This window comes from Nyctereutes procyonoides, unplaced genomic scaffold, assembly GCF_905146905.1.
Source record: "Nyctereutes procyonoides isolate TBG_1078 unplaced genomic scaffold, NYPRO_anot_genome, whole genome shotgun sequence".
Classification (NCBI taxonomy): Eukaryota; Metazoa; Chordata; class Mammalia; order Carnivora; family Canidae; genus Nyctereutes; species Nyctereutes procyonoides.
Window position 1 is genome coordinate 10,737,707 of NW_026575131.1, and position 20,643 is coordinate 10,758,349.

Sequence of the window (20,643 nt, forward strand, 5' to 3'; positions counted from 1 at the left end):
CAGATGTTCTGAACTGACGGTGTGAACTTTTCGGAACTGTTGTATGGATCTTATCCATTGCTCTTGGCTACTAAATAGCTGCAAAACAGTAGTGATCTATTTCAAGCTGTAGTGATCTGGATGGAAGTGTTATAAATGGTTAATAAAAGGAAATTTAAAAAATAAACAGTATCTGATGCTTTTAATTGTAAGGTTTTGTCTCCAAGAATCATCACTGGATACATCCTCCTCTTCTGACAATTAGCTCAGATGAACTTTATGGACATCTGAAATTAACTTTGAATGAGGTTTTTCAGGTGAATGTAACTTCTCCAAATAGTACTTTTTATATAAAATAAGGAATTGAGACATCACCCAGGAATGAGAAACCTAGTAAGGAATCAAATATAAAGCTCTTTGTCTATCTTTACTTGGGAGATATTTATATGAGATCATCTTCATCCTATGTGATGGTTGCTGTTGTGAGCTGCTCAGATCCCCATCGGGAACAAGGCCTTCATTCCATCAGGTGCTGGGAGTGTTGGAAGGTGATGGCTTTCCTAGAATTGCCCTTGTCCAAAGTCATAGACCCTCCCCAGGGGGGTAGCCCATATTCAAAAACGTATTTATGTGCCTCCAGGCAGGACAACTCTAACTGGTCATCCCAGCCTAGAGTCCACTGTGGGATCATTTGAGGCCTTTATTGTGACTGCATGGAAATTCAATGCCTTCTTCTTTCCTCCTCATCCCTCCACTCCCTCACAGGTGTTCCCAAGAGTTCTCTAGTAAACCTGCTCACACATCTTTCACGACCTATATTCCAGATAACTCATCTTCAGATACCTTATTATTACAGTATGTACAGCATTTGCTTAACTATGATCAACTCCCTTAACATCCCTGGGCTTCATTTTTAATCTATCTGCAACACTAAGATACTGAACCCAGTGAGTTTCAAGGGTCATCCTTCCTACCTGAAAAGTTACATGCTTCTACTATCCAATGATACTACTATGAGATAAATAAGTGGTAAATTGTATAGATGTTGGGGGAAAAAGAAATGTATAATTATTATCAATGTTTTAGAGCAGAATTCAAATAATACTATTCAAAACAAATTTTCATATCAAAATGACACAACAATACTTTATTTTTTTCTCCTCTGGGAAAGAACAGTCTAAGAATTTTGTTCCTGACTTGTTAAGCTGGTATCTAAAAGAGTCTTTGATGCCTTGAGCAGGGATTGATAGAACTAGCTAGTAAGTATCTTACTTGCAGTTCAATGGCAACACGGGGAAGTAAACATGCAAATGGAGCAGAATCTGGATGGTGAAACTCTGAGGCTTCCAAATAGTTTTGTACCAAGTTTTGTGATGTAATAAAAGTCATTGTTACTATAATGCTTCCAGCAGCCTCCTCAACCTGCACCTACGTCCTCCCAACCATCATTCCCTGGACATATGCTGCATGCCAGACATTATACTTAGTTCTACTTCACATGAACTATTCCTTGGCACATATATTATCTTCTCCTTTCTTGCTGGTGATAAAAATGGAGTCAGAGGTCAGAGAGGTGAAGCCACCAGCACAGGATTCCATGACTAGTCACTGCCTGAGCTAGGTTTTAAGTTGATTCTGTCACCAGAGCTTTTGTTCTTTCACTCTGGGTTGCTGTGTCCTAGAGGGAGAAGTCTCCAAGGCAAGGAAACACACCAAGAAACAAGTATGTATCAAAGACTTGTACAAAGACTGACTTAATGTGTGTCATGAAGGATCATAAACTGATTCACTTTACTTAAAAATAGGTAATCAAACATGGTATGATTGGTGTAGCCCAAAAAGGCTCTTTTCGAAAGTTTGGATTGGTTATACAAGGAAGACTCTGTAAGATCTCCATCAGAGAGAAAGTATGTGCCTTTGCAGGGACACACAGGCATGCTTGAGGAATGGAAACTCAATACACAGTATCTTGTAAGTGGCTGCACCTAAAAGATATGTGATCAAAATCTGTTGAATTGTTAAAGGTATTGTTTACCAGCCAATCTCTTGTTTTGAGGACAGGACCAGGCACCAAATATTCACTCAAATATTATTAGTTGGAAGATGAAGGAATGAATGAAAGGAATAAAAAAATAAATAAACCTTAAGAATGTTCTTTTCTGGCTCTCACCCAGCTTTAGCCACATATGTCCTCTCCTATCTTTTAGGAGGAAATTATCTTTCTCAGAAATAACCTCCCCCATCCCTTCCTGCCCATTCATGAGATCAGGTTCTCCAGAGAGAATCTAAACATTTCCTTCCCAATGTTGATCAATGTTTGTAATTATATATTTGTGTGATTACTTCATTAATCTTTAATCATTAATGCTCCATATATGCTAGACTGATTCTCTTTCCCTCCTTTATTGTATCTCTGGAAATTAGCACAATGCTTGACACATAGATGACACTTAATACATATTTGTATAGGTGGATGGATGGATGAATGAGTGGATAGGTAGATGTTTAGTAAATGAATAGGAAAGGAGAGAGAGACAGAAACTTAAAGAGAAAAAGATAGGGGAAATCACAGAAAACATGTAGATATTTGTTTTCCTACCATTTAATGGAAATGAGAAAGTAGGGGAAGTTCTAAATCTCAGTGCAAAAAGACCCCCCAAAACAAAAACAAAGATCCAAGGGAATGACAGAAGCTGTAGAGAAGTTGGGGAAACTATGCTTCATTAAGGAATTCCATGGTTTGACATATGGACAAGGTATTTTGACTAGAAATTGTATAGAATGTTGACTTCTGGTGAAGTCAAGACTGAGAAAGTAGTTTAGAAGGGGCTGTGCAGTCCTGTTAACAGCTGATCCTATTTAAGGAAGGTGTTGAGCCTGAGGGAATAACATAACATTTGTTAATTGGGAAAGAAGTGTCAGCCAAAAAAAAAAAAAAGACAAGAAGAAGAAGCCAGCCAAAAAGTGGTCACAGAGCCAGCAGTAGGACTAAAAAATTCTAAGTCAGAGAAGTCAAGAGTGGGACCTGGGAAAGTTTTAATAAAAGCAACCACCATTGGTCACGTCAAATGTAGCAAAGGGTTCAGGGAAGAGAGCTGGCTCCCTTACAGTCCTCATTAATAATTTGTGCTATGAAATCCAACATAAACTCTGAAGTACAGATGAATTTCTGCTTATACTTGTCTTTGACAGGTGTTCCTAGTTGACATGCACAGTGAAGGTGTTTCCCATTTGGGATGCCATTTTTTTTCTGGATGTACAGAAGGAATACTGGGAATTTATTAGCTCCTTTTATAGGTTTACATAAAATTAAATCCCCAAAATAGATCTCATCTGCTGACACTTAATAGACGATGGGTTTACCTTATTCTACCCAGCACGAACTAGAGCAAGGCTTTGCCACTTAGATTTTCAAGGCTACAGAGCTCTCACTCAGGACTGAGATAACCATGACCCCAATCCAGTTTCTCTCAATGTCTGTTTCTCTTCCTACCTGAATCAGATTCCCAGAGGTACTTAGCCTTACCTGTAAGGCATCTGATTTGGAAGTCCAAAAAGGAGCTTCTACAAATGTAACGAGCAACTGAGGAATTCTGGACGCATACCATAGTTTGCAAAACTACATTGGAGTTTATGCAGAATTCATCTTTGTGCATTAGTCTTTTAGAAAATGTTATCAAATTATACATATATTTTAAACAAAGGTACTATGCTTTAAGATGAAGTAGTAATGTCTACTTTTTTTCTTACTTATGATAAATACCATCATGTCAAAGAGTTTGACAACCTCAGTAATAAACACAATAATAAAAACCTTGTGGCTTATTTTTTTTTTTTATCTGTACAGTTGCTTTTTCACTTGGGATTAAAACTAGTAGATATTACATCACATGATTTAGTACCACCAGGAAGCAGAAACTTCTCGATTTAATAATAAAGTGGTTTCCATTTCTAATATTGTACAACCTCCTTATTTATTATTTATACAGTTATTCATCATACCAATCCCTCCTCTGGAAGTAACATCATTTTAAATTTTATAAGGCACAAACAGGACACTAATTCCTCAAAAACCTGCTACACAACATGTGCATAATTATCCCTACTGCTGTGTAATTTTGTGTTTTCACACTGTATACCTAGAGTGTGTGAGCAGAGGGCAGAGTGGTCATTGAAGTCTTTCATGATGAACACTGTCCTCAGTTTCTTTTTTTTTTTTTTTTAATAGATTTTATTTATTCGTGAGAGACACAGGGAGAGAGGGAGGCAGAGACATAGGCAGATAGAGAAGCAGGCTCCCAATGTGGGAGCCCAATGTGGGACTTGATTCCAGGACTCCAGGATCACGCCCTGGGCCGAAGGCAGATGCTCAACCGCTGAGCCACCCAGGCATCCCCCGTCTTCAGTTTCCACTTGGACACTGAGATATTCAGATATTTCCTTTATACAACCTTTCTTGAATATTACCTTTATTTTGGATACAGCCAAGATCTTAAATTAGAAGGAAACTTCCATTAAAATCCCATCTGTAGTGCTTCTAGCATTTCCGTTCTTGACTTGATTCTTAAAAACATTCCTTCCGTAACACCTGGTCCTATACTTCCACATCCCTGAACTCCTTAGAGCTTATCAGTTAAAAAAATAATAGGTCTCTACTTTCAGGATAACAAATCCTCCAAAGATACCCAAGCCTCATTCATATGCTGAATGGCATGCTAAGGTTTTATAAGGAAGTGGTGGGAGCGCTTCTTCACTCCTTCCGTGCATTTCTAGTGGCTGTGAAGCCACTGCAGCTAATAGATGAGAACTGAATAAATCCTCCATTTGTTTAAGCTGATAATACTTCTGCTAGCTCTGTACAGCAAAAGCTGTGTGTGAAGTTCCTTAGCAAGGATTCCTTGACTCAGCACCCAAGCCACTTCCAATTACCTTGAAGAATGTGGCAATAGTTGAATGCAAAGAGGTATTTTATGTGATCAGACTGTGAACAGCTGATGAAGATTAGGCTCCTAAGTAGACCGAAAGGAAACACTTAATTATCATGCTTAAAGTATCCTCACTGCAAGGATGATAATGAGTTAGTACGAGTTGTGCGTCCATCTGGCTTAAAAGTCTTACTGTCTGGGTCTTTTCACTTCCCTTCTTTTTTTTATTATTATTATTATTATTTATGACAGTCACAGAGAGAGAGAGAGAGGCAGATCACTTCCCTTCTTCACTCCTCTGCCCTTTGTTCCTGAGAGGTAAGATAGGAATCTCACCTGCTGAGTTCAAATCATTACTCCTCTACCCTCCTGTAAAAAATAAACAGAAAAATTATCCTTCCAGGCATATACTGGCTGGCTACACCTTCCTCTACTTTTACCATCTCACCTCCTGCCCCATAGTACAGGGCTGTCAGCTAAGCCCCACGTCAGCTCTACACTCACTCAACACCTTGCTTCTGGGTGACTCTTTTCTTTCATCTTACCCTCTGGCTCCTGGATGATTTCTACAGGCCTTTGAACTCCATAGTCAACAAACAGTTCCTCAGGTCCTTTTGTTTTCCCTGTATATTCCACATTAGCTCTATCTGCCACAGGGCAGTCTCTACCTGGCTCTTGACACTTTTCTGAATTGCGCCATCTTTTAAAGCTTTAAATCAAATGCCTGGCCCTCTGGCAATGACCTCCTGTTCTTCTAACTCTCACACTCCCTCACTCAGAGCACTCTGTTTCTGGATGTTTCACCTCCCTATTTTCTCTCCCTCCACAGGGCCCCTCCTCTCATGTCCTTATTCCTTTATCTTGCCAACTTAGATCCTTCACTCGATTCATTTATTCATTCAACTAATTCTTGATTTCCTGGTGTTTGCATTACTCATCCCTGAGAATATAGCAGTAAATAGCAAAGACAAGATACCTGACCTTGTGGAAGTTACATCCAACCATGCTCTTGCTGAACCCTGAATCACTTCATCTCTTATCTATCACATCCTCCTGGAAAATTCTGTCCAGGATCGTGTTAAATATTTATCATCTTTGCTTTTACACCCAGATTCCTAGAGGCTGCTAACAAAGACAAATTGCAGAGCTGTAGGAAGTGATGCCACAAATTTGGTCAAGCAAAATGAAATGAAAACATGTTTTATAAATCAGATGTATTAATAATCATCCTCATTCTAAATCCCCTGTAGAGCCCAATACAGTCCTGTAATAATAAAACGATGACCACTAGTGTTTATTGTAGTGGGTGCTATGTAAAAAACAAACCTGGTTGACGAAGCTCCTTGCTGTCTCATGCCCTTTTGCACCTCCATCACCTGGCACCATGCCCAACACACAGAAGCTGCTAAGGTAGATCTGGCAAATAAATGAGTATCCCACAGATGAAAAAACTGAGGTTGAAAACAGCTCAGTAACTTGCCCAAGGTCATACACTAGCAGGTACAAGCCAACAATGCCAATGTGAGAGCTGCAGCTCTGGACAGACACCCAGCAGTCCCAGACTATCACATTGAATGCATACTGTTTGTGTCACCTCATAATTTAGGAAGGCTAAACCCAGCATGGGCTAGGGCCATGTCTACTTTGCTCTCTTCCAGTATCACTGACATTTGAAAAAAGATCAAAAAAAAAAAAAAAAAAGAATGAGTGAATGAATGAATGTATCTTTAGAAAGAGAGATCAAATGGGGAGGGGTGAAATGTTTATTTTCTCTGATTGTGAGGAGTAACTGTGGCTGAATATGCTGTTGTCAAAAGTACCACTGCCTTTCCAAAATGCCTTCTGGATTTCTCTCGCCACAGTTGGGTTTAAGGCAGCAGAACTAAATATAGAAAACCCAAGATCTCTAACTGACCTATTTAATGACGTTTCTCTTTGGTGTTTCATACATTTATTTTAAAAAGAAAAACAGAAATTTATTTTTTAGTAAATAAATCGTTTTCATGGTTATAATTGCAGAGGCATCTGAAAGATAAAATGTGCCATTTTCATCACATTTTTGAACAGATATAGCAGCCAGCATGATTTGCAAAAGATAGCAACATGTTCTGAAATGCATGCTAGGAGTGTCTTAAAAATGTTAAGTATCTACTGTAATTCTACTCTTTCCTATTACAAATTTTAACATCTTTACCAATTTAGTGTCCAAAGCCGAAGACAAGGAGAGGAGATCCTCAGCTTGAAAGAGAAACCTTCCTTTAAAGAGACACTGCTATAAAGAATTCACTTCTACAGCTTGAATGTTAGGTTATTTTATCAGTTTATACAGATTTCTGTCATGGCTGAGACTCTGTATGCAGAGGGGAGAGGGTGATGGGCAAGATATGAAAAGTGAGCCTGCAGATGGGAAGGAAAGAACCATGAGAGAAGATGGCATTAAATGATATCTTCATATTCCAGAGCAGTAGTTGGCTAAGTGGACTACATTAGAATCACCAGACGTATAAGCCCTGTCCTAGACCAATTCAGTCAGAATCTCCAGGAGTGGAACACAGGCATCAGCACAGTTTCAAACTCCCAAGGTAATTCCAAAGTTCAACCAAGCTTAAGAAACACTGTTCCAGTGTCTCTAGTGCAGACACAGCTGTTCAGAAGCGGAGGTCACAGCCACCCATCTGAACAAGGTCAACTGTATTCCTCCATCCTCTATGGGCTCCCCAGCAAGCCTTTTGTTCCTTTGTATTTTCTTCTATTGCTGTTTCAGGATACATTTAATTTCCCATGCTAGCTTTCTTTCTCCACGTTACCTTCTCTCCATCCAAACAGTCCATGTGCAAATTATTTTTAACCAAAACCCCTACTTCATTTTACATGTATACATCTTGTCCATATTTTTAACCCAAAACCTTCCTTGGCACTCCCTCACTTGAGCACTCTCAGCACTTGGGGATCAGATTCTATCACAAAGCCAGCTGTTTGGAAGCCGTAGCATGCACTAGAGCACTTCGAATAATAAAAGAAGGCTGAAATGGCTTCAAATTTCCTTTACATCACCTTGTTCTTTAAACCAATTATAGTCACACTATCACAAGATGGGCCCCAAGAGCTACCAACACCTCTGAATATTCTCAGATGCTATCTCTCCTTTTGCTTTTCTTGCCAAGGTTTAGCAGATATATAGATAGACTCTCTTGTCTTGCACCTCAGAAACAACAGGGTTATTTTTGCTTTGTCCAAGATGATTCAATATAGCCATTATTAGTGCTGTTATACATCCTAGAGAATAAAGGAGGTTGGCTTTGTGAGGTCATGGCCCTTGCTTTATTAAAATTGAATTTTATTAAATATATAAGACTTGATTTCTTTTCCAGTAAAAATTTTTATCTGTGGGCAAAGAAAAAGCACATTTGCTATAATTTAGTTGTGCAATAAATTGGCTGGCTTAATTTAATGATCAATTATTAATGAATTAGTAACAGATAAATAAATTCCATAGATTATCCCTAAGCTTCCTTTTAGCTAAAAATGATAGCTTCTTCCACCACTGAACATTTAAGAGGAGCTGCTAACAAGTTGCAAAATTAGCAGATTTAAGTTTCATTACCTTTTGATTTCCCTATCTGCCTTCTAATGAGAGATCTAATGAGCAAAGAACTGGCCAGGAGGAGGCAGTGAAAAAGAGAGAAAGTAAAAGCAAAAGGACTAAGAAATATAGACCTAAGTGCATTTCCTTCCCTACTCACTATTTAAGAATCTCCTCTCTTTCTTATAAGACTTCGTCATACGTCTGAGTTAGAACTAGAGTGCTAATACAATGTCACAAACAAAGACAATCATGTCCAGTACACTGAGTACCTTGGGGAAATTCAAGAATGATTTAAAGACACAACACAATTCTATTCATTCCAATTTTATTTAGCCAGGGTGTTTGAATAAATATCAAAGTTAAGGCTGTTCAAATGAATCTTTCTTCCATGTGGTAGAAATGAGCAGATGATCAACATACATTTATATTTTTTAAAATCATCTTTTTGTCCAGTTTATCAGCAGCATGTAAAAATTACTACGGTCAACTCCATAGTCATATCTTGCTTTTGCCTTCCCTACCTGCACATGATGGGTCACCGTACTCACATAACCTTAACCTGCCACTATTCTGAATGGTTTTGTTGTATTTCCAAATATTGAATCCATCTTCAAATAAAGACTTACTATCTCTGAGAATATTAAAGTCAATGAGTCTTGATACTGGAAAGTAATTCCAAAAGGAAACATGATGTAAGACTATTAAATAAAAATAGCTTGAAAATCTTGCTTTGTGTATGATTCTGGGTGGATTACCTGCCTCTGAACTAAGGACAGCCTTGAAAGGCAGACTTTCCATTTCCTGGTACACGAGGAATATGTGTTACTCGGTTGATGGAGCTTTGGAGTTGAAGGGAATAACTTGAGATGCCTGGGTGCTTCAGCGGTTGAGCGGTTGAGCTTGCCTTCTGGCTCAGGCCTTGATCCCGGGGTCCTGGGATGGAGTCCCACATTGGGCTCCCCACAGGGAGCCTGCTTCTCCCTCTGCCTCTCTGCATCTCTCATGAATAAATGAATAAATCTTCAAAAAAACAATGAAGGGAACAATTTTATGGTCATACCTAAAGATCTTTCCAAATTATTAATTCAAAGTTATAAGAAAAGGGTAACACTAAATCTAACGTACATTCATAATGCAAGAGTCCCCAGATCTACAGCTTTTTTGAAATTGTTATTGTTATTTTAAAAATGTGTTACTAAAAACCAAAACCAATTCACCCAATTCAGAACATTGATGTTAATTTATAAAGGCATAACATGATGTTTGGAGAAAGCTGTCTTACACTGTTAAATAAATAAATAAATAAATAAATAAAAATGACATATCTGGGAGTCTAAAACCCTAGTCCTCGTAAGAATATGATTCAATTTAAATGTAAAAACAGTCACTCTGCCACACTGCTAGCCTTTTTCCTTATTTATTTTTAGAGGTAGTACTTAAATAAATCACCCAGAAAGCAAGATGATTATTAATTATTTACTTATTTGGAGCCAAACATTTTTAGTTTTCACTAAATTACTTATTTACAAATGAAAAACAGCTCAGAAATTCCCAACATATTGACCTAGAACATAAATTGCACATCTTTTTCCTCTTACAAAGCTATTTTTAATATGAGCAATTATTAATGTGTTCATTTCCAAATGGAGGGAAAAAACACTGCTCTACAGTTAATGTAGTGTTTGGTCCAGTATTTTTCCATTTCTGTTAAAAAGCAACAGACTGTCCAGCACTCACAACAGAGAAGTGAGGATATGACATTTGGTGCAGTCAAGTACACTTCTAACACTAGGACAAGACCCTCTTTCTATCTCTATAGTGGTTCTTTGCACACCCTACCCATTTCCCAATGTTTTCATGTGTGGGTTCACCCTTCACTATGAGGTAGTCCATGTGCTTCAGGGGGAGCTGATATAACCTCCAGACCTGATTAGATTAAGTGAACCTTTTTTTCTCTTTGTCACTGATGAACTCAATAATGCAGGGCTAAGTCAATCACTTTCATGAAATGTTCTTGACTAAAGGGATTCATTAAACAGTTGGCAGGTAACCCATTACTGGCCAGTGAAACATAATTAATTATTGATCAGGGCACTGAAAAAGAGATACCTTTGCTTTTAATAGAGAACCACTGGAAGAGATCATCTCTCCTTTTCTGAACTTCAAATAGTGACATGAGGCTTAAAAATACCACAGCCATGCCCTCCTGTCTAAGGATGAAACTGCCACAGCACAGAATAGTGACTGATTCAGGGAACAGGGCAGGAGACCTGAGCAAACAAGCTCTGACTCCTGTCCCACATCTGAACTTTTTCCTTTAAGTGAATAATACAGATTACATATTTTGTTAATTTGGATTTTCTTCCTTCCTATTATATATGACCCAAAACCCCCTTTTTTTTTTTTTGGCCTGTCCAAGAATTTTTTTGCTAAGATTGATTGATTGATTGATTCATTCATTCATTCATTCATTCATGAGACACACAGAGAAAGGCAGAAACATAGGCAGAGGGAGGAGCAGGTTCCCTGGGGGAGGCCCAACGTGGGACTCCATCCCAGGACTCCGGCATCAAGACCTGAGTCAAAGGTAGATGCTCAACCACTGAGTCACCCAGGTGGCCACAAGAATGTTTTTTACAGGACTCTTCGTAATACACAAAGAGTGAAAAACAACCCAAATGTTCACAAATTGTAGAATGGGTAAACTGTAAAATTCAAATGATGGAATGCTGTATGGCAATGAAACAGAACAAAGTATTGCAATATGAAACAATGGGTATAAATCTCACAGACCTTGATTTAAAGAGGCCAAATACAATGGAGTCCATTTCCTATAATTACATTTATATTAAGTTCAAAAACAGACAAACTCATCCATGTTTGTAGAAGTCTGCAGAATAGTGGTTCCCTATAACCAAAAACACTTTGACAGATTCTTCAGTCATAATCATAATATTTCCTCAAGTATTATATCCTAGCTTCCTCCACACATTAACAGGCCTGTCAACTTACAACTACCTATTTCTGTTCTTCTAACAGCTTAAATTCATTTTTTCCTGCTTTACCTGAAATCAATCTAATTTCAAATATCTGAATTTACTGGGGGTGGGAGGGCAGCACGGGGTATAGTTATGAACATAAATGAGTATTTTCTGTACATCTCAGGACAAAATATGCTTTTTTAAAAGATTTTATTTATTTATTTGAGACAGAGAAAGAGAGAGGCAGAGACATAGGCAGAAGGAGAAGCAGGCTCCCTGCAATGAACCTGATGTGGGACTTGCCCTGAGCCAAAGGCAGATGCTCAACCACTAAGCCACCCAGGTGTCCCAGGACAAAATATGTTTGTATACTACATCATGCCTAATATACTCAGAAGTTTCACAATTTAAAAAATAGTCTGGACTCAAAAACAACAACAACAACAACAAAACACACCTTATGATAGAAGCCTCCAATAAGAATCAGTTTCTAAAATACCAGTGGCCTTCTAAACTACTGTAGCTCAATGTCTAGATTATGAAAATAGAGGTAAATGCAGATGCTCACATTACCAGAAAGGTTAAAAAAAAAAAAAAAAGCAGTCTCTTAAACTGGAGATTTCAAACTCAGAAGGTCTGGGATGTATTTAAGATAGGCAAGTATATCTTTGACAGAGTTGAGAATCAGGAATGGTATTTTTAAAAGTAGTAAAAGAAAGTTTGTGAGACTCTTAACTCCAGGAAACAAACAAAGGGTTGCAGAAGGGGAGGTGTGTGGGGGGATGGGGTAACTGGGTGATGAGCACTGAGGAGGGCACTTGATGGGATGAGCACTGGATGTTATACTCTATGTTGGAAAATTGAATTTAAATAAAAAGATAAAAAAAAAAGAAAGAAAGAAACTTTGTGTGCTTGCTGTTGTTTTAAAAACATTTTGTATACTTTTCAATGCCCCTAGCTTAGGGAGTCTCTGTTACCCATGGTGAGAGAACTGCCTCCAGACCTGGCCTTCTTGCTCCCACTCGGGGTGAAGGTGATAGGCCAGGAAGGCTGGAGCCTTGCTGGCTTTCCAAGGCCCTCCTGGCAGATCAGGATCAGGCCGGTGTGTGTCGGGGGGGGGGGGGGGGAGGATGGGGGTGTGGGCTTGGGGCAGGTGCTGAGGCATGTAGGGATTCCTTCATGCCCCTGCAGTTTGAGTTCAGTTGGGGGGATTTCATACTGTGGATCTCAGGTTGGAATGGGGCTAGTGCCCCAAGGCGGTCTTTAGATCTCTCAGCTGAAAGGCGAGCTGGGAGCAGAGACAGAGAGCAATTCTGAGGGGTCCTCCCTGTAGGCCTGCGCTGCCACCAGGGGCTGTGAAGCCATCAAGGAGAAGCTGGAGTAAATCCCAGGGGAGTCCCGGAACATCAAAGTTCTGCAGAAAGACCTGGAACAAACTGCCTGAACAATCTGGAACAAGCTCCTGAAGCAGAAGAGGGTCACCCTGGAATATACTCAGGTCACAGTGGGGCATCCACTGAGGGTTCTCTTTGGGAAGGTGTTCAGTCCAATGACCATCTGCCCTTTTGAGGCTTTGCAGCTCGGTTTCAAGAACATGTATAAGCTGGGGCCCCTGCTGCAGAAGGGGGTGGAGGAAGCTGACAACAATGAAAATCTATAGATGTGCAAAGCAAAGACCCTTCCTGGGCAGGCCTGGAAGAGAAAGCGAACAAGCATGGAGAACCAGTGAAAGGCAACCTGGAGAACGTGTCCCTGCAGGGCCCGAAACCCACCCTGCAGCAGATCAGCCACACGGTCTGGCAGCTTGGGTGTCAGAAGGATGTGGCCCAAGGGTGGGTCTGCAGTCGCTGCCAGCAGTGCAAGGAGAGGATTTTGAAGCCGCTGGGTCTCCTCTTTCAGGGGCACCAGGAAACTTTCTTCTGGCCCCAGGGCCCCACTTTGGTACTCCCTCCCAGCGATGGAGGCCCTCACCTCACTAGGCCCTACTCCTCAGTCCCATTCCCAGATGGTGAACCCTTTCCCTCTGTGTCTGTTGCCACTCTGGGCTCTTCCACGCTTTCCAAATGTGGGGTGGGGGGTGGGGGGCGGTGCTGCAGAGGAAAGCGGGGTGGTAAGGAAAGAGAACCTGGGGCTTGTACCAGGACTTTGGGATAAAGTTCTTCATTCTCTAAGAAAGGATTTTGGAGCACAAAGGCTGTAGGGGCAAAGAGTTTGGGGGAATTGGTTGGAGGGAAGGTGAAGTTCAAGGATGTTCTTGTTTTTAATCCTACATCACTCATCACTTTGTTCGTAAATATAGAAGCCTGGGACACAGCTGGTGGGGGAAAAATGTATATTTGACTCAGGAGTGGGAAACTGAGTAATGGCAACAGCAAAAGGCTACTTGAAACTTTACCCGAATGCAGGTATTTAGTGAAAGAAGATAACATAATGGGGAACACACTTATCTCCCACATGTATCCCAGAAGAGTGAACAAGACAACTCTTAGAAATACATTTGATTTGAGACAAGATGACTACAGACTTTCTTCATTAACCAAGCCAACAGGTTAAAAGACACTACTAGGGATTATATAACTCCAAAACCATCAGATCCTAGTAGAAAGTTAAGAAGCATACATTAAAGTTCCGATAGGGTTTTTAAAAATACCTGGTAATGTAATTAATAGTAGACAATTATACAAACTTAAGCTATTGCCACATCGTGTTGAGGCAATATGTTAAATTTTGTCCCAAAATTCCTTTACATGTTATACAGAGAGGTCATTCCATTTTAACTATTGCTTTACATAAGAATTGTTCTTTTTAAAGAATTATATTTAAACACAGACGCCCATATCCTGCCTCTTATTCATCTATCAGTTATCCTATGAGACAATGTAAAAACTTTGGCTTTGATATTAATAAGTTATATGATCTTGGGCAAGTATTGTAATCTTGGTATGCCTTAATTTCCCAATTTATGCATTAGAGAGAATAGTACCTGCTTATGAAGAGATTATCTAGCGTATATACTAGATAGCTTTTGCAAAGTATTTACATAATGCCTGGTACATGGCAAAAATCCAAAAAAGTTAAACTGTGGCCATTACTATCAACATCTTCTCTCTAAATTGGCAGCAGCATATAACTTGTAGCTGCTGCAGAGAAGGTAGGTGCAGGACTCAAGAAGAACTGAGTAATTGACACAGGAAGAAAATACCCTTTCTAGTACAATACTTCTGCTTCTAGTATCCAACCCATGACGTCTGAAAAATTTTCTCTACTCTTTCAATGCTACCTGAAATTTCAAAATAAATTAAAAATGAGAATCAGAAACAAATCAATTATTATATTAAATCTGTTTTTCTATGATTTGCCCATGCCCCTCCCACAAACACTAGATATTCTAACACATTCCCCTAGGACAGAGTTTCATAAACCATGGTCCTATACCACCAATATTAGAGTCACCCCAGGCGAGGTGATTTATTAAAATGCAAATTATTTGGTTCCCAGCCCAGACTGAGGGAAGAAATGTAGTGGTGAGTGGGGAGAGGTTCTGAGAACCTTCAATTTTTGCAGTCGCCGGAGGTAAATTTTTATGTACACTTAGATGTGCAAAATAATAATCTAGGGCATAAATAAATAAATTAATTAATGAATTAATTAATTAATCTAGGTTCTCAAAGTGTGATTCAGACTAGTAGCATTAGCGTCACCTAGGAATTTGTCGGATATACAGAATCTCAGGCTCCACCCCAGACCTGCAGAATCAAACCTGAGCATGTGTCTTCTAAGTGATTCTGATGCATGGAAAAGTTTGAGAACTACTGCTTTAGAGTCTTGCTATATAAAGTGCAGTCCAAGAAGCAATGCTTAGGCATCACCTGGGAGCTTGTTAGAAATCAGAAATTGCAATACCATCAGATTTGTTTTTTCCCAAGATGGCTTTAGCTATGTGGGGGTTCACCCTTGTCCAAGTAAATCTGATTTTAAATTGTAAAAAGATGGCCAGATTATTTCTATGCACATTAAAATCTGAGAAATGTTGGGCTAAGCCTGTGTTTTTCAAACTTCTGTGAAAGTGAAAACATCTTTCTAAGCTCCTTCTCTGTGATTCTGACTTTGAGGGTCTGGAATGATTTTAAGGTTTTATATGTAATAACATGAATCCTAGGCAATTAATATTATCAACAAAGTTTAGGAAATATGGCTTTGGAGATAAATTGCTAGGGACTACCTAAGTTATGAGTCACTCCTCTATATTAGATATCTCAATTTTGGCATTATAAACATTACAGGCCAGATAATTCTTTGTGGTAAGGGCTGTTCTGTGCAGTGTAGGTTGTTCGACAATGTCCTTGGCCTCTCCCCACTAGATGTCAGTAGCAGTCTCTCCACTCATGACCAAAAAAAAGAAAATCTCCAAACATTGGTAAATGTCCCCTGGGGGGGGGGGGAATCCCCTCATTCTCCGTTAAGAGCCACCACTCTAGAAGGCAACTGTTATCTATTATTTTATAATATACTGCTCTGAAGCTTAGGAGCTTGAAACAATAACCATATGGTTTTTCTCAAAAGCCAAGAATTCAGGGCAGGGTTGGCTGAGTGGTTCTTCTGCTTCATGTGCCATCATCCCCTGATACTCCCTTGGTTGCCTTCTATTAGCAGCTGAACTGGATGATCCACAAATACCTAATATCTGTCATTTAGAGCTTTCTTTGTACACATGATGGCTCAGCATTTGGCAGCCCAACCCAAGGCTCTTTTAAACATGGTGGACAGATTCCCAAGAGAGAAAGCAAATGCTTCTAGGCCTCCTAATGGCTAGGCAAATAAATGTAAGCATTTAGATTTTATTTCAAAGTAATGGTTTGAAACCAGTCACAGTGTCATTTTTTCCATATTTTATGGATCAAAGTGAATCTCAAAGGCAGCCCAGATCCTAGTGGAGGCACAGGGACCATATGAACTTACAGGATCCTTGGTTAATTTGTTTTGTTTCTTAAATTCCACATATGAGTGAAATCATAAAGTATTTGCCTTTCTCTGACTGACTTCTTTCACTTAGCATTATACTCTCTAGACCCATCCATGTTGTTGCAAATGGCAAGATTTCATTCTTTTTGATGCCTGGATAATAATTCAGTGTGGTGGTGTGGTGTGTGTGGTGTGTGTGTCTTCTTTATTTATTCATCTATTGATTGACATTTGGTCTGCTTTCATAATTTGGCTATTGTAAATAACGCTGCAGTAAACATAGGGGTGCATGTACCCCTTTGAACTAGTGTTTTTGCATTTTTTATAAACACCTAATAGTCTGATTATTGGATCATAGGGTACCTCTATTTTTTAATTTTTTGAGGAACCTCCATAATGTCTTCCACAGTGGCTGCACTAGTTTGCATTCCCATCAACAGTGCATGATTTCTCCACATCCTTACCAACATTTATTTCTTGAGTTTTTGACTGTAGCCATTCTGACAGGTATGAGGTGATACCTCATTGTGGTTTTGATTTGCATTTCCCTGATGATGAGTGATGCTGAGCATCTTTTCATACTATGTCTGTACACTCCATTAGACTTTTATTTTTCTCCTAAAAGATACATTGTAGAAAGGATTTCTTTTGCCTTTCCAATTCCATTGCCTTCATTCCAACCTCATTCCCATTTTGGGAAATAGACTTCTTGAATTATTACATACTGTAAAGTATACATAACTAAATTGTAGAGCTAGATGAGTTTTTATATTCTGCACCACGATATAGGTTATCAGCACCCCCAGAGCTTCCCAGTCATTACCTCCTTCCAAAAGTAACCACTGAATTCAATCACTGTGAATTAGTTTTGCCTACTTTTCAGTTTCATACAAATGGAGTTGTAGAATATCATCCTTTTGTGTTTGGCTTATTTTGCTCAATATCGTACCTGGAAGATTCATTTGTGTTATTGTATGGAAAACCTGACCCTTCTTATCTTCTCTGGAGTGGTATATTTACCCACTCTTTTCTTCTCTTTCACCCTATATTCCTCAGCTGCATTAATATTTTTTAAAAGGTGATTCTACAGCTCTTCTGATAAAAACTCACATCAAACTCTGGATCTCTACTACTTTGAAATAAAATCTAAATGCTTAGCATTCTCAATCTCCTGACAGTCTATTTTTCAAATCTTACATTGCTTACTAACCAGAATACCCAACTGGATTCCACTGAATCTTTGATGTCCATCATGTTTTCTTTCTTTTTCTTTTTTTTTTTAAGATTTTATTTATTTACTCATGAGAGACACAGAGAGCGCGAGAGGCAGAGACACAGGCAGAGGGAGAAGCAGGCTCCATTCAGGGAGCCCGACGTGGGACTCGATCCCAGGACTCCACAATCATGCCCTGGGCTGAAGGCAGGTGCTAAACCCCTGAGCCACCCAGGGATCCCTGTCCATCATGTTTTCACTCAGCCTTTTACTAGGGTCCAGATGGAGAAATGGACCTTCTCTCAGGGTTCTGTCATTTTTGTTTTTCCTTACTCACTTGAGTTAGCAGGGCTTTCAATTTGAGTTTTAAGCACTAGAGTAACTATACACTCCAGTAGCTGGTCAGTTGAGATCTAATAACATAAGAAAATTGAGATTATTTCTGGCCTGGAAAAATCTTGAGGTAGGAAGTATTTCTTCTTTGAGATATTACCTCAATTAGAAGCAGAAATTCTCAAACTATAAAATTTGACTTATATTTCAAAAGATAACATGATCAGGACCATACATAAAATAGAAGAGGTTCAGAGAAATAAATCAACAGAGATTTATATAAATAGAACAAAATTATCTTGAAGAATTTATCATCCTCTAAACCACAAATATGTTAAGAGAAAGGGTACTGGTTGATTCTAATAAACATAGCTTTGGAGGGGCCATCTACTAAAGAATTAAAGGCATCAGAGAAGGCTAAGAGTCTAGGAAAAAGTAATTATCACTGACCTGACAGAATTGTAATTTTTTTGAACACGAAGTGATAGTAGAGATGAAAGATGTTCTTAATTATTTGAAAGAACATTATTTGTGCTTCCATTTAGTCTAGAATTGTGTCTCATCTGTGTGTGTCAATATGGCATAAAAAACATCAGTGCACAATAGTTCCCATCATCAGAGGTGGGAGCTCTGACTTAGGTTAAAGTTTGGTCTAATGTAGGTCGTCCCAGTTGTTGGTATATAAACTAGAAGCAGAAGAGTCATTGGAGCACTTTTTACAAGGCAAAGTCTGCTCGTCCTACTTCCTAACCTATTGAATCACAAAGGCCATAGTGTCTAAGAACATGTATTTTTAAGTAAGTGCCTATCAAGCTTTAAGAACTCCTTTAACTCAAGAAATATTTGCCTTTGATAGCAAAAGGTACAAGAAGAGTGTTTCAAATTGTTCTTGATTCAAAGGATTCTTTGGATTTCTAAGCTTTTATGGAAAACTTATTTTTTTTATTACCCGAAGTTCCATCTATTGATTTATTTATTCTATATTCATTTGGTAGCTACTACCATGTATACTGACATGGAGTTAACACAACCAGTCAGGTCCCTCAATTCACTGAGTATCTAAATTGAATGGGAAAAAAGACATGAAACTAACAGATACAGAAAACAAATTTATAATTACTAATATGTCAAGCCATATAACTGTGATGAGTATAATAAGAGAAACTATGGCTTGATGCATAGATGCTAATAAGGAAGCCTGATTGAGACTGGAGGTCAGAAACATCCCCACTAACAAAAAGGGCATTTAAGCTAAAGCTAAAGGATGTGATTTTTCAGGCCATGAACAAGTAGAAGGGTATTCCAGGCAGAGGGAATAGCACCTATGAAGACCTGGAAGTGGAAGGAAGGAATTTGTGTTTGTGAGGAACTGAAAGAAGGCCTGTCTGTGTGTTTGAAGCAGACATATGGTCCACGATGAAGTTGACAGTTAGACAAGGGCTAGATCATACTCAGTGTGTTGACTGATTTTATGTGTCAAATTGTCTGAACCATAGTTCTCAGATATATGGTCAAACATTATCCTGGGGGATCCCTGGGTAGCTCAATGGTTTAGTGCCTGCCTTTGGCCCAGGGCATGATCCTGGAGTCCCAGGATCGAGTCCCACATCGGGCTCCTTGCTTGGAGCCTGCTTCTCCCTCTGCCTGTATCTCTGCCCCACTCTCTGTGTTTCTCATGAATAAAAATCTTAAAAAACAAAAAACAAAAAACACATTATCCTGGATGTTTCTATGTTGGTGATTTGAATGAGATTAACATTTAAGTAGGTGGACTTTATATAATGGAGATTACCCTTCATAATGTGGGTGAGCCTCATCCAACTATTTGAAGGCCTAAACAGAGCAAAAGAATGACCTCATCAAACAAGAGGGAATTCTTTGAGAAGATAGCTTTATGACTTAAACTGCAATACTATCCCTTCCCTGAGTTTCCAGTCTGCTGGCTCACCCTTCAAATCTGTGGCTTGCCAGACTTTCATATATACACATATCTCCTCTTGTGTCTGTTTCTCTGGAGAACCCTGACTAATACAACAAATGTTGGAAAACTTATAATGCATATTTTATTTTGGCAAACATTAGAATGGGAAGCCACTGCTGAGAAGAAGCTTTAGCAAATATTGGTCATCACATATTTAATTTTTGTAGTTACATTTTTGTCCTAGTAGCTCAATATATAGACTTCTAAAAAGGGCTAACCAGATTCATAGTCTCCCCTTAGCCCCTTTATCTCTTTAATATTTTCTCCCATGCATTTTATATCTTTCCTTTATCCCCCCATTATTTCATAAAGTCCAATCTCAAAAGTTCTGCAACTCTCTGTTTTATTTTATTTTCCCAGATTTTACTGGGGAAATCAGTGAAATAAAGCAGCTTTGAAACCAATTTAACTCCATTGCTCCCAGCATATCAACTATATATAGTTCCAAAATCCCAATATTCTTTCTCTAGAATTTGCATGCAGAGTGTATACCAACGAATGGCAAAAAAATTCAGCCCAGATCTCCAAGTTAAAACAAGTGACAATTTATTTTCCTTTCTAGAAGTAAATCTGGTAAGAACTTCTTTTGAATTGGGGTACAGAGTAAGGAGGTCTTCTTATAATTTATTTTCATAGCTTCCATCCAAGAGAAGTCATCAAACTAAATCAAGTTACTGACTCAC

General features: G+C 38.9%; 1 protein-coding gene and 1 pseudogene across 1 annotated transcript in view; one reads left to right on the forward strand and one right to left on the reverse strand.

Moving 5' to 3' along the window:
• Nucleotides 1–20,643, reverse strand: part of GRM7 (glutamate metabotropic receptor 7) — an 830,764-nt gene that overhangs the window by 495,180 nt on the left and 314,941 nt on the right. The gene's annotated exons all lie outside the window — the stretch shown is intronic.
• LOC129521583 (POU domain, class 5, transcription factor 1-like) lies at nt 1,800–13,625 on the forward strand (annotated as a pseudogene).